The 14652-nt window shown below is 44.1% G+C and overlaps 1 protein-coding gene across 2 annotated transcripts in view; it reads right to left on the bottom strand.

Annotated features, from left to right (window-relative positions):
* Positions 1-14291, bottom strand: part of hycc1 (hyccin PI4KA lipid kinase complex subunit 1) — a 103555-nt gene extending 89264 nt beyond the window's left edge. For both annotated transcript variants that reach the window (XM_070880966.1, XM_070880967.1), the window contains exon 1: positions 14206-14291. The gene's annotated coding sequence lies outside the window, so the exon portion shown is untranslated. The remainder of the gene's footprint in view (positions 1-14205) is intronic.
* Positions 14292-14652: the final 361 nt, after the last annotated feature.

Below are 14652 nucleotides of genomic sequence, written 5' to 3'. Positions count from 1 at the left end.
TCAGAAGGCTACCAGTACCCATTGTATCATACCCCAGCAAAAGTCAGCATCAGCAGGAGAGGAAAGCTAGACAAATTTTGGATCTGGCTGCAGGTGGGTAGGAAAACAACTGCATTCTGATCAACTTTTTTTAAATTGCCATTTTATCTGATTGACTGGGAGGTAGAATCTCAAATACTCTGTTACAATTATACCTGCTGCAAAGAAGAGTAGCTCGTATTTAAGAGGTGGAATCCAAACATTGTATTCTGAAGCACAGACCGTTGGAATCCACATTTGGAAGTGGCTGATACAGTTGTTCTGGTCATAAGACGAATATTTGAAGATTGCAACACCACTGTAAAGCAACATTGATTATTAATTTCTCCCTCCCCTCATTTAAAAAAATAAGAACCAGCAAGTGAAACTATGCTGTAATTATACTTACCAACTAATACTTGTAAAATTTAATTCAACCTCCAAGCTTTGTAAAATAAGGTTTCATTTATAAGCAGCAATGGCTTGATTTTATTTCCACCACCCTGAGTTATTCTCTCCCACCTCCTTAGACTTCATTACATACTATCCCCATTGTATTATTCTTAGATCTACAGATTACATTTTATGCTTTTGCGCAGTTCCACACTTAATAATAATGTCCCCTACCAGCAGCACTTGGCTAAACAGATCTAGTTGTATATATAAAACTATTTGCATATTGCTTGGGAGAGCATCATCTAAAAATTACACTGATCCTTATACAAAATGTTGTCACTTTTAGTGCAATATCCCATGTTTGTTCAATGAAATTGCTAGATTGCAATGACAGCTTCATCTCTATGGGTTTAATTTTCCCCCAGTAATTTGCGCCATTTTTTGGAGTAGGCTGCTTTTTTGGGCGTATTTTTGGCTTTTTTTTCCAAACTTTTCCCCCTGCGATCTGCGCCGGCGTAACGGACTTAGTTACGATTTTTCTAGGCCAGTTTTTTTTCACATCGGGGGGGGGGGGGGGGGGGCATTCCCTCATGTCTGCGCTGGTTTTTTCAATTGTTCGCGGTTTGGCCAACATTTTTTTCTATTACGTTGGCGTATCTGGCCACTCCTAAAAAACCTTCTGGCGAGTTAAGAGACCAGCGCACATTCACAAATCTGCGCTGAAAGACGCCATTGTTTTTAAATCGAAGATTTTGGAGGGAGTCAAGAACACTGTCAAAATCAATAATAAAGTTCAACTTTTTTTTAACCTGTCAACGTAGAAGTGTAAATTTGTTGGATTTCACAAGTTCCCATTTTTTAAACTCACTCACCACACGCCACCACTGAACTGGAAGGTTATAAGTTTGGCCAGCAGAATGGGTCTTGCGTCCGGACACAGTGGCTCGGGGTTCGGCTACAAAATGCCATACCTTGTGCAAGCTTTCTGCATCATGGTGCTTCGTAGAAGACAACTGATTAGAGCTCATCGCATCAGGAATATCAGAGCCCATAGGATACTGGGTAGGAGGCCTTACCCACCTCGGGTATATTGAGACAGGCGTTCATACTGTGATGCAGATTGTGTAAGAAGGCTGGGTTTTCTCAAAGAAGTTGTCCGTGAGATCTGAGAGTTGGTGAAACCAGACCTGCAGCCGAGAAGCGTCAGGAGGACTGCTTTGTCAGTTGGTTCCAGCTGCACTTTCATTCTATGCCTCCGGATCGTTTCAAGCTACAAATGGGGATGTGTGCGCCATCTCTCAGCATGCAACACATGTCCCATTTGCCAGGTCACAGCTGCACTGTATGCGCAGAGGAATGACTTCAAGTTCCCAATGACCGCCCAAGCAATCCATGATAGTGCTATGGGTTTCTCAAAGATTGCTGGCTTCCTAAAGGTGCAGGGCTGCATTAATTGTGCCCACATCGCCTTGCGAGCACCTTTGCGGGATTCCGAGATGTACAGGAATAGAAAAGGCTTCCACTCCATTAATGTGCAGCTCGTGTGTGACGACATGCATCGCATCAGGTCAGTCGATGCAAGATACCCTGGCAGCACCCATGATGTGTTTATCCTACACAAAAGCATTATATCTGCCATGTTTGAGCAGCAGCTAGAAGGGCAGAGCTGGCTACTGGGAGACAAAGGGTACAGCCTGGCCACCTGGCTCATGACGCCCCTACGCGTAACACAGATGGAAGCTGACTGTCAATACAACATGTCGCACATTGCGACGCGCAGCATCATCGAGAGGACCATTGGCATATTGAAACAGCGCTTCCAATGCCTGGAGCATTCCAGAGGCTACTTGCTGTACTCCCGAGACTGTCCATCAGTTCACTGTTGTGTGCTGCATGCTGCATAACTCAGCCATCATGAGGCAGCAGCATCTGGTAGTAGAAGACGCACCTGCGGTGAGAGTGGCTGATGATGTGGAAGATGCAGGTGACGAGCAGGAGGATGATGACGAGGATGAGGAAGCTATGCAAGTGACTGAGGCCGGAGCATGACAGCGGAGCAGGGCGGGCCATCGTGCTTCTTCAACAATTGCTCGAGCCTTGCGCCAGCAGTTCACCCGTGAACGCTTTACTGATGCCCGAGGGCTCAGCGACAACTATTCCACATGGACATGTTTATTGTTTGGAGCTGTTCCATAATGTTGTGTTGTGTTAATGGAACATGATTCAGTTTTAATGTAAAATATATTTTATTCAAAAGTTAACAATGTACTTAACTTTAATAAAATTATTCTTGTATCAAACTTTACTTTAATGTCACTCTAAGATCACTTAGAAACTTGTAAATTTACATAACTTACAAAAAACTTTTAATGTGAGAACAGTTACAACAGTAACAACAACAGCAGCAAAGAAAGGCTGCACCCATCTCTCCTCCCCCTTAGTCTCAGACCGCCCGCTTGGTCTTGGACTCTCCACCACCCTGCCCGCAGGCGGTGGCGCAGTGTTTTTGGGCTTGGTACCGAGCATATTCCTTCTAACATCCGGGTACTGCGCACCTCGAGGGTGGGGGGGCGTCAGCATCAGGCCACAAGTTGGAGGGCCCGTCTTTGGGCTCTTCAGAGCTTGGTGTGGGGATTGTAGTGGGAGTGGCAGTTGATTCTGTCAATGGGTGCGAGGTCTGGGCGTGTTCCCTTATTGCAGCAGCTAACTCACACATGCTGTCCCTCATGCACCTAGACAGTGTCTCAGCGGACTGCAACAATCCCTACCTCTGACATAAAAACTGACTGCAAAAGCTTCTATAGATATGTGAAGAGAAAAAAAAGATTAGTGAAGACAAATGTAGGTCGCTTGCAGTCAGAATCAGGTGAATTTATAATGGAGAACAAAGAAATGGCAGACCAATTGAACAAATTACTCTGGTGGAATTTTGAATGCTGTTTGGAAGCAAGTCATCCTCAATATGAGGGACCGCCTAAGAACAACAACTTTGGTTCTGTCTTCACTAAGGAAGACACAAATAATCTTCTGGAAATACTAGAGGACCGAGGGTCTAGCGAGAAAGAGGAACTGAAGGAAATCCTTATTAGGTGGGAAATTGTGTTAGGGAAATTGATGGGATTGAAGGCCAATAAATCCCCAGGGCCTGATAGTCTGCATCCCAGAGTACTTAAGGAAGTGGCCCTAGAAATAGTGGATGCATGGGTGGTCATTTTCAAACATTCTATAGACTCTGGATTAGTTCCTATGGATTGGAGGGTAGCTCATGTAACCCCACTTTTTTTTTTAAAAAAGAGAGAAAACATAGCATTATAGACTGGTTAAGCCTGACATCAGTAGTGGGGAAAATGTTGGAATCAATTATTAAAGATGTAATAGCAGTGCATTTGGAAAGCAGTGACAGGATCGGTCCAAGTTAACATGGATTTATGAAAGGGAAATCATGCTTGACAAATCTTCCAGAATTTTGAGGAGATAACTAGTAGAGTAGACAAGGGAGAACCAGCGGATGTATTTGGACTTTCAAAAAGCTTTTGACAAGGTCCCACACAAGAGATTAGTGTGCAAAATTAAAGCACATGGTATTGGGGGTAATGTATTGACGTGGATAGAGAACTGGTTGGCAGACAGGAAGCAAAGAGTAGGAATAAACGGGTTCTTTTCAGAATGGCAGGCAGTGACTAGTGGGGTACCACAAGGTTCAGTGCTGGGACCCCAGCTATTTACAATATACATTAATGATTTAGACGAAGGAATTGAATGCAATACCTCCAAGTGTGCAGACGACACTAAGCTGGGTGGCAGTGTGAGCTGTGAGGAGGATGCTAAGAGGCTGCAGGGTGACTTGGACAGGTTAGGTGAATGGGCAAGTGCATGGTAGATGCAGTATAATGTAGATAAATGTGAGGTTATCCACTTTGGTGGCAAAAACAGGAAGGCAGATTATCTGAATGGTGACAGATTAGGAAAAAGGGAGGTGCATCAGACCTGGGTGTCATGGTACATCCAGTCATTGAAAATTGGCATGCAAGTACAGCAGGCGGTGAAGGCGGCAAATGGCATGTTGGCCTTCATAGCGAGGGGATTTGAGTATCGGAGCAGGGAGGTCTTACTGCAGTTATACAGGGCCTTGGTGAGGCCACACCTTGAATGTTGTGTGCAGTTTTGGTCTCCTAATCGGAGAAAGAACATTCTTTCTATTGACGGTGTGCAGCGAAGGTTCACCAGACTGATTCCCGGGATCGACTAGGCTTATATTCACTGGAATTTAGATGAATGAAAGGGGATCTCATAGAAACATAAAATTCTGACAGGATTGGACAGGTTAGATGCAGGAAGAATGTTCCCAATGTTGGGAAAGTCCAGAACCAGGGGTCACAGTCTAAGGATAAGGGGTAGTCCATTTAGGACCGAGATGAGGAAAAACTGCTTCACTCAGTTGTGAACCTGTGGGATTCTCGACCACAGAAAGTTGTTGAGGCCAGTTAGTTTGATATATTTAAAAAGGGATCAAGGGTTATGGTGAGAAAGCAAGAATGGGGTACTAAAGCTACATGATCAGCCATGATCATATTGAATGGTGGTGCAGGCACGAAGGGCCAAATGGCCTACTCCTGCACCTATTTTCTATGTTTCCATGTTTCTCTGCTTTTAGGGCAGAAGTTTCGGGTGGAGTTGCTCCTTTTTTTTGGAGCAACTAGTTTAGTTTGGAGTATCTTAGAAATTGCAATTCTCGACACTTAGTTTGCTCCAGTTCTAGTGAGTTAGTTTAGGTTCGTTTTAGTTCAGGTATTATTATTATTTTTTTTTTTTTTTTTTTTTTTAAACGGGAGTGTGTCCAGCCACTTAGGCCTGTTTTGCAAGTTCCGGCAGCGAAAACTTACTCCAAACTAACTTAGAATGGAGTAAGTGTCCACTTTTGTAAGTTCTGAAAAACCTTACCTAGAGTTAAGCTCAGTGCAAGCACAGCCGGAGACAGGGGGTGGGAAGCATTAAACACAAAAAGGACAAAAGCATTAAACACATCACTTAAAATGGCCTAAAACCTCTCGATTATATTTTTCCTTATATCTGCTGAGTAAGGACAGTTGTTTCTCTTTTTATAAATAAACAAGTGCTCCCGGCTGAGGCAGGCACATCAACACCTAATTGTGACTAATTTGATCCTTTGGAAATCCCATTAGGCTCATCTCGGACTAGATTATCTCATTTGTAAAAACTAACTGTTTGGCATTGTGCCTCGGTCAGGGACTGACTGTTAAGAGTAACGTGTTGTAACCCACCCTAACCCACCACTGTCTCCCACACCCCTAACAGCACTCTTTTCCCCCCCCCCCCCACCTCCCCCCCTCCCAGCCCATCCCCAACCTACCTCCCAACTCCTCGCAGCCAGCAGCAGGACCAATCTGTGCGTCTTCGATACTGTAGGGCAATCAGTCACTGGCTTCCTCGGCCCACGGACACCCATCCCACTGCAGCTGGAGAGATGTCAGAGCCACGACACACCACACCAGCACGCACCTCGGTCATGGCTAGGTGCGGGAGGCAGGCATGACTTATGGGGTGAGGGATGTCTATCTTTTGCAGGTGTTCCTAAATGTTGTGTTTGGTATGATAATAGACCATGATTCAGTTGTAATGTTAAGTAATAAACTTTATTGAAACGTTTACAATGTACTTTACTTTAGTGCAATAATAAAAGCACTCATCATGATTTAGTTTCAATGTACAATATATTTCATTGAAATTTTTACAATGTACTTTACTTTAGTGCAATAAAATCATTCTTGTATCAAATTTGATTGACTCTTTCCGATCACTTAAAAACTCCAAATACTTAAAAGTTTTAAAGTTAAAAAACTTAGTAAACAATTTCAATGTGAACAAAATCATTGAAAAATCTTAAGATAATTTTTAACACAGTAAATTTAAACAACTTCTTAAAGTATAAATGTTATCACATTTAATATCACTTAAAAACTCTAAGATCACATATACTTGTAAAGTTACAAAACTTAGTGCACAATTTCAATTTGAAAACAGTTACAACAGTGGCAACACCAGCAGCAAAGGCAGGCTGCACCCAGTTCTCATCCACATCTCAGTGCATGTGCACTGCCTCATGGGGGAGGGGGAGGGGAAGAGAGGGGGTGGGAGGAAAGAGAGGGGGGTCCCAGCAGCTTGGGTCTCTACAGAGACGGATACTGGGATTGCAGTGGGAGTGGCATTTGATTGGCCGGGATGTGCGCTTATTGCAGCAACTAACTGCCTGATGGCCTCTGCCAGCATTTGCGCTGCCCTCACGTGGCATAACTGCTATTTGTCCAGACAAAGCTGTTAACTCATCACCAACCCCTCTGATGGTGCCCTCGAGTGAACAGGTAAGGTAATTGCCCTCCACACCCAATGCAATGTCAAGCGCATTTGCTGAACGCTGCATCTCAGGAGAGCCTACTCAGGTTCTCCTTCCTCTCGCCCCAGCTCTGCCTCGCAGCACCACTCCAGTGTGAGGTGCAGGGTGGGACGGTGAGGCCTTGGGTGTTCCACACTGCATTCCATCACCACCACCAGGACCCGCTTCCTCCGACAGTGCGGCCCTGAGTGTTACAAGCTGCATTATACCACCACCACCACCACCACCGGGACCCGCAACCTTGGAGGATGTGAAACCATGGAACGTCTCACCAGAACTTACATCACCAAGCGCAGATGGGTACATGAGGAGACGATGACATGCCGCATCAGAACTTAAAGCACCATGCAAGGATGGGGGGCTGAATGAAAAGAGTGGAACGTTGGACGAGAACTCGTGGTATTGCCTGGGAGAGGGAGGCCCTGCACTATGGACTGATCCATATTACGGATCAACATTCTCCCCTGAACACATATCCATGCCCTCCTCTCCTCTTTCTTCTCTCCCCCCCCCCCCACCCCCCACACCACACCACCTTGGTCTTGATCGCACACATCTGAATCTTCATTGGCATCATGTGCTGCAAAATATAACCGAACAGTCAAATGGTTAGCAGCACAGGAGTGGGCAGGATGGGTAACATGGATAGTGTCTCACATAGCAGACTCGGCAGCAGGTTGATTTGAAGAGTCATGATGCATTTTCAGGACTTACCCTCTCCCAGGCATGTGGGCCCAGCTTGTGAATCACTGATTCGTGCCTGTAGAAAAGCACTAATCAGGGCAGCGACCCTCTGTTCCAAGGGTGTCAAGTTGGTGCAGATTTGGCAGGCCTCCTCTTGTTCGTGTTCATTCCCTTTTGTTGTGAGCCAATTTCTTGTGTAAGGATGAAAATATAACTTTTTAAGAGGTGCCTTTCTGCTGAGTGGGACATATACAGCTGGTCACATTTACAATGGCAATTCCATTGAGCAAAGGAAGATATTACTTACACTAACGACTTGACCAAGGTCCTGCCATTTCTTTTTACACTGGGCCCCAGATCTCCTGGTATTCACCACTCCGCAGTATTCGGCTGCAACTTGGTCCCAGCGTTTTGATTTCTTTGGGTGTCACCTTTGTGTGGCATATTGCTGGTGTTCAGCTCCTACCATCTCCCCTCAAATGACATTAACTAGTGTATCCACTTCTTCATACAAGAAGTTCTTCGTTCTTGCTGCACGTTCTTGGATTGCTGCACTGGATTTCCACTCAGTGATTTTTTTTTTTTAAAAACAGTCCTTTCCTTGCATGCGTGCAGCACTCCAAGAATCACTTAAAGACCTTTCACTCCTTCCCTTCCTGCACCAAAAATCACACAGCTTGCTTTAACAGAGTGCCACATTCTCCCTTTAAATGACCTTGCTTGCACCTATGCAGCACTCCAAGAATCAGTAAAATACTTTTCACTCCTTTTCCTACCTGCAACCAAAAGTCCTAGCTCGCTTTAAATGAGTGCCTGCCACGTTCTCCTTTTAAATGGCCGATTGCCAAGGTCGAAGACCCATTGCGCACGTGCACATGCTGTAACGTGCATGCGCAAGGGTGCCGACTGTGAAAGAGACGCAGGGCCCTAGCCCCGCCGCCCCTGCTGGCCTGGATCGACTTGCTCCGCCCCAGGGAGACTCCGCTGCGCCACACCACGCTCCAGGACGACCGGATAAATCCCCGGTAAGATTTTGGCGTACTTTATTCTCCCCAGACAGGTTACGTAAATCACGGAGGTGCGCAGTTTTCTGCAGCATCGGAAACTCTCCTTTTTTTTGGAGCAATTTGATTTTTCTGGACGATCATTTTAGTTGCAATTCTGGCCATTTAATTTGCACCAGTGTAAGTGAGTTAGTTAAGATTTTTTTAGTTCAGTTTTTTTTTTCCCCAAAAGGGGGCGTTCCCAGCCACTTAACCCTGTTTTAGGCGTTTGGCCAGCAAATAGTTGCTCCAAACTAACTTAGTTTGTTGCCACTTCTATCCACAGAAAAACCTTACCCAGAGTTAAGGAATCAGCGCAAGTAACTACATTTAAAGCACCACCAAGCACCAAACAAAGCACAAAAAGTAATAAGCAATTAATTAACAAATAAAATAGAAGGAACCCTGCACCTAAAGCACCAAAAATCAATCAGTAAATAATAAAAAATAGAACTCCTACCTTAAGGAACGCAGCAGGCCACCGATGAGGGAGCCCATTCGGCCAGGGCTAGGGACAGCGTGCTTCGGGCCCCTCCCACAGAGCCTGCAGCATGCGTTTGTAGAAACGGCCTGCCAGGAGCTACTGCACATGCACGCAGACTCTAGTGTGCATGTGCAGAGGCTCCACCCCCAATCCATTGGGCCACGCTGCGCCACACCACGACAGAGCAGAGGCTGGGGAGCGGCCAGAATACGGACGTCTTTTTTCGACGTGCTTGGAGGCAGACAAAAGCGGCGCACCTCAAGTGAGGGCGCCAGAAAAATAGGTTAGGGAAACTCTAGCCCTATCCCCCTTGCAATAAAGGCCAACGTTCCATTTGCCTTCCTAATTACTTGCTGTACCTGCATATTATCTTTTTCATGCACAAGGGCCCCCGGGTCCCTCTGTATTGCAGCACTTAGTAATTTCTCTCCATTGAAATTATAATTTGCTTTTCTGCCAAAGTGGATAACCTCACATTTTCCCACATTATACTCCATCTACCAAATTTTTGCCCACTCACTTAGCCTGTCTTTATCCCTTTGCAGATTGTGTGCCCTCCTTACAATTTGCTTTCTCACCCATCTTTGTACCATCAGCAAACTTGGCTACATTATACTCAGTCCCTTCATCCAAGTCATTAATATAGACTGTAAAGAGTTGAGGCCCTAGTACCGATCCCTGCAGCACCCTGCTAGTTTCTGTTTGCCAACCGGAAAATGACCCATTTATCCCAATTCTGTTTTCTGTTAGCCAAGCTTCTATCCATGCTAATATATTACCCCCAACCCCATGAACTTTTATCTTCTGCAGTAACATTTTAGGTAGCACCTTATCGAATGCCTTCTGAAAATCCAAATACACCACATCCACTGGTTCCCCCTTATCCACCCTGCTCATTACATCCTCAAAGAACTCCTGCAAATTTGTCAAACATGATTTCCCTTTCATTAAACCATGCTGACTCTGCTTGACTGAATTATGCTTTTCCAAGTGTCCTGCTACTGCTTCCTTAATAATGGACTCCAGCATTTTCCCAATGACAGATGTTAGGCTAACTGGTCTATCGTTTCCGGCTTTCTGTCTGCCTCCTTTTTTAAATAGTGGCGTTACATTTGCAGTTTTCCAATCCGCTGGGACCTCCCCAGAATCCAGGGAATTTTGGTAGATTACCTTCTTTTAGGACCCTAGGATGCAAGCCATCAGGTCCAGGGGGACTTATCTGTCTTTAGTCCCATTATTTTATCAAGTACTATTTCTTTAATGATAATGATTGTATTAAGTTCCTCCCTCCCTTTAGCCCTTTGATTATCCACTATTGGGTTGTTTTTAGTGTCTTCTACCGTGAAGCCCAATACAAAATATTTGTTCAAAGACTCTTCCATTTCCCTGTTCCCCATTAGGCAAGTTTTTTTCTCCTAACTCAATTTTTCTGAAATCAGGCATCAGAGTTGTGGCTCTACTCTGCAGTGCCTTCAGGTTTTAAACATAATTCATGTGTTCCAGTGGCCAAAATTGGACACTGTGCTTTGACTACAACTGCACACTTTAGGTATCATATCTTATACTTTTTTAAAAAAATAATAAAGTTGAGGATTTTATTTTGATCTGTTGATTGTTGTACAGTGATTCAACATATTAGGTGACCAGTCTCTTAATATTTCCCAATCTATTTTAACACCTCCCCCCCCCCTCCCAAATCTCCCTTAGCTAACTTAAGACCAGAGTATCTGTCACCTATTTTCTGCCTCTATGCCATACTTTGCACTATTGAAATTCATCTGTCACTGGTTGTCCAATTTACAAATTCCATCTAACTTGTTTTCTAACACTTTGGGTTGGGTTTTCAGATTGAATTGGCTGTGCTACAACTAGTCATTTCAAGGTTTGGTATCTACAAATCTGATCTGTTTACATTGAACTACTAGGTTTATTAGCCTCATGAAGCCAAGATGGTAGTTCTCACTGGTATGATGTGTGAGATATTTCCACTACCACTAGTTTGAACGTCAATTGAAACGCAGTATTTTACATTTAATAAATTGTGTTTACTGTAGCATTACACTCCTCTAAATCATTAATGTATAGCTTGGCATAAATTCTCAGTACAAGACAAAAGAAAACATGATCCCATGACTGCTCCATAACCCATTAAAGTTTCTGTAGTAAAAATCCTCAGAGCAAAGGTTAAGTTTCCAAAAGGATAGTTGCATCACATTTTTAAGAACTTCAAAAAAAATGTTCCATCTGTTAATGAAAAGTAATCCCGTGACTACAAAAATCTATTGTTGGCTTTGTTACTAATTATACATCTGAATGTTCTGACAGTTGCCAAGGCTGGATTTCAGTACTGCTGACTGCTTAGAGGCAGATTACTAATCAGAAGCACAACCATAAATTATACCATAAATAGGGTGTATGTTTTTCTGGACCTGCAGCATTTACATAACCAAGGCAGCCCCACAAAATTGATTTAATTAATGCACTGCTATAAAATTAGCATAAAGTCTGCTAAAATCATGATTTGTTAAGTACATATGGAAATACAATCACTCATGGGAAATGCAAATCTATAAAGATAGTAAAATGCATCACCCCAGTTTCCTTGTAATTGTAGGTGGCATGATTTAAGATATTTTATTAAATTACATTTCTGGCTGTTAAAAGACCATGAAATACAACTAAAAATTAAATGATCTCGGACTTGCATTTCACCAGCACAATGCCACAATAAAAATGTCAAAACTTGGCAACATAATGTTAGTATAATTTTTCTGTTTAAATGCTATAAAAAAGGTGAAAATTAACCTTTTTTAAAACTATAAATGTCCAAAATCAAAACATCCTAATTAATGGCAACATTAATTTAAACTATATATGCTGCCTCCTATATGGTGCCTAAACTTCAAGATTCCTTGAAGTTTAGGCACCACCAACATGCGTCACCATCATGGCCACGCACCTAATATCCAAGCATTACTTTTGATAATTCTTTGCCCAGTGTTAGGCACTATATGTCATTGGTAATGGCAAAGGAGGTCAGACTTGTGCTGCAATTAAATTGTCCTGTTACAAGACGGCCAAATTATTTGCACAAATCAATGTTGGTGTAATTTAGATTTGTCTCGTTTCAGTTGTAGGTTTTATGCTACTGCCAAATCCAACAAAGATAGTATAAACTGGCAGCAGACTTATAACTATCCTCCTGCACCTTAAGTAAGGCCCTCATATACCATAAAAAGCATTTACACAAGTATGTCTCATGTTGCAATTATGACTATTAAATAGATCAGCTCAACTCAACTCAACCCACCCTTTGAATTCAATTACTGAACCCTGATTACAGGCTACAAGAAGTCTAATCAGATAGTGTCACAAGGCAGTGTAACAAAGACAGATGTTTCAAAGTTATCCCTGTAGTTGCTTGCAGAACAGAAAGATTCAGCTGCAAAACAACTTATATCCTGTAGTCAAACACATGCTCCACTTATTTACAGTGCTCTGCACTAAGATGGTCACTTCAGGGATATTGTTCCCAGAACTGCCAAAGGAGCAAATTGGCACAGAATGAAAAAAAAAAACAAATGTATGTAGCACCTTTCACAGCCTCAAGATATCACAAAGCACTTCACAGCCAAGGAACTACTTTTGATGTATAATCACTGATGCTACATAGGCAAACATAACCAATTTTCAAACAGTAAATTCCCACAAATAGCAATGAGATGAATGAATTGATAATCCATCTTTGTGATATTGGTTGAGCAACAAATGTTGGTCAGACCTCATGTAACTTGCTATCACCATTTTTGGCATTTCTCTCAGTAACCAGCCCATCCATACTAGACAGAAATATTCCTTTTTCTATTCTTGTACAGTGTCAGCTGTGGCACTGTTGGTAGCACCCTTGCCTGAGTCAGAAGGTTGTGGGTTCAAGTTCCACTCCAGAGACTTAAACACACACATCTAGGACACTCCAATGCAGTACTGAGGGAGTGCTGCACTGTCACAGGTGCAGTCTTTCACATGAGACATTAAACCAAGGCCACTCAGGTGGAAGTAAAAGATCCCATGGCACTATTACAAAGAGTAGGAGAGTTCACCCTAGTGTCCTGCCCAATATTTATCCATTAATCAACATTATTAAAACATTATCTGGGCAAACTGACTGCTGCATTTCCTACATTACAACAGTGACTACACTTCAAAAAAGTACTTCATTGGTTGTAAAGTGCTTTGAGACATCCGGTGGTCATGAAAGGCACTATATAAAATGCTTGTCTTCATTTCCCAGTTAGTGGTCAGAAATGAAAGTTACCATCACAATGTTATTTTGTGCTTCTCGATTGTGTTGTAATTCATGTTGCAACATAAATGGAAGGAATTCCAACAGCACTGGCAACCAAGACAAATTACCCATCAGCAACATATTGCAGAGGAGTGGTGGTAAAAACTCCTCTGTTTCCTGTTAGAAAACTTACAGGCAATATTTGCATTTCAAAGAATCATTTATGCATGCCTATGTATCGTGGAGTGGGGGAACTCAATGCGAGGTTTACGCAGGGGGAGAATTAAAGCCAAGGACAAAATTTATACGCGAAATAAAATTCAACTCTTCCCCACCGCCCCTTGCATTTCACTCCCTTTCACCACCGACAACTTTTATACATTCAAATGTGCGCGCGGAGTCTCGCTAGCTGCCTTTGTTTCGATAACAGCTGCCTCGCACCTCAGGCTGTGGGTGTGTCTCACTAAAAGGGAGCGAGAGATACTTCACCGACCCAGGAAGCCTGGTCTTTCCGCTGCTCAGTACGAGTTAATTATAATTGAGCAGTTTACATTACTTGGTCCATTGCCAACATCAGGGGGCCGGCAGTAAGGCGCCGAGAAGCAGCAACTCCCCTCCGTCCTACCAACTCACAGAAAAGGCAACCAAATCCTCCGGATTCACACACAGCCCGCGCCCGAGAATCGATCGGACCGCCCGCCCTGAACTCCATTACTCGCCGCCTGGGTCAGGTGGCCCCACACCGAGCGCAAGCTGAACTCAGACACGGCCCGTCGCCGTGTGTCCCGGACCGAGCAGCCGCTTGCCCCTCACTAACCGCCACCGCTCGCCCGAGACCCCGCGAACGCTCCTCGTCTCACTCAATAATAGAGAGCGCGCCCACCTCCAGCCAGGCCTCTGGTCCAAGTCACTCTGCTCCCAAACCTGACCCACTCCAAGCCACCGGATCCCGCCCGTTTTGGGCCGACTTTCCCTGCGCGACCTGCCCGTGTGTGGGGATTGGCGGCCGGAGCCATCCAACCGCAAGGCGGCATCAAGTGGACGACCAATGGCGGGCCGCCTACGTCAAACAGGCAGGCCAATGGTGGAAAGGCGGGGACTGGGCTTTGACGGCTTGTGCTGCTGTGGAGCGGAGTGCAGTCCGTGCCATTGCAGCGGAAGAGATTAGCGCAACGAGAAGGCACCCATGGTCGACTGAAAGTTGACTTCAGAGCAACTAACTTTTAAAAATCGGAGACCATAGCCTTTTTTTTTAAATCATAGGCCATTCGACCCATCGTGGCCGTGTTCAAATAGCTACCAAACCTAATCCCATTTCCCAGTTCTTGAA

The sequence above is a fragment of the Pristiophorus japonicus genome, chromosome 5, assembly GCF_044704955.1.
Source record: "Pristiophorus japonicus isolate sPriJap1 chromosome 5, sPriJap1.hap1, whole genome shotgun sequence".
Lineage (NCBI taxonomy): Eukaryota > Metazoa > Chordata > Chondrichthyes > Pristiophoridae > Pristiophorus > Pristiophorus japonicus.
Note: the sequence above shows the minus strand (reverse complement) of the source record. Positions and strands in the feature narration are given on the sequence as shown.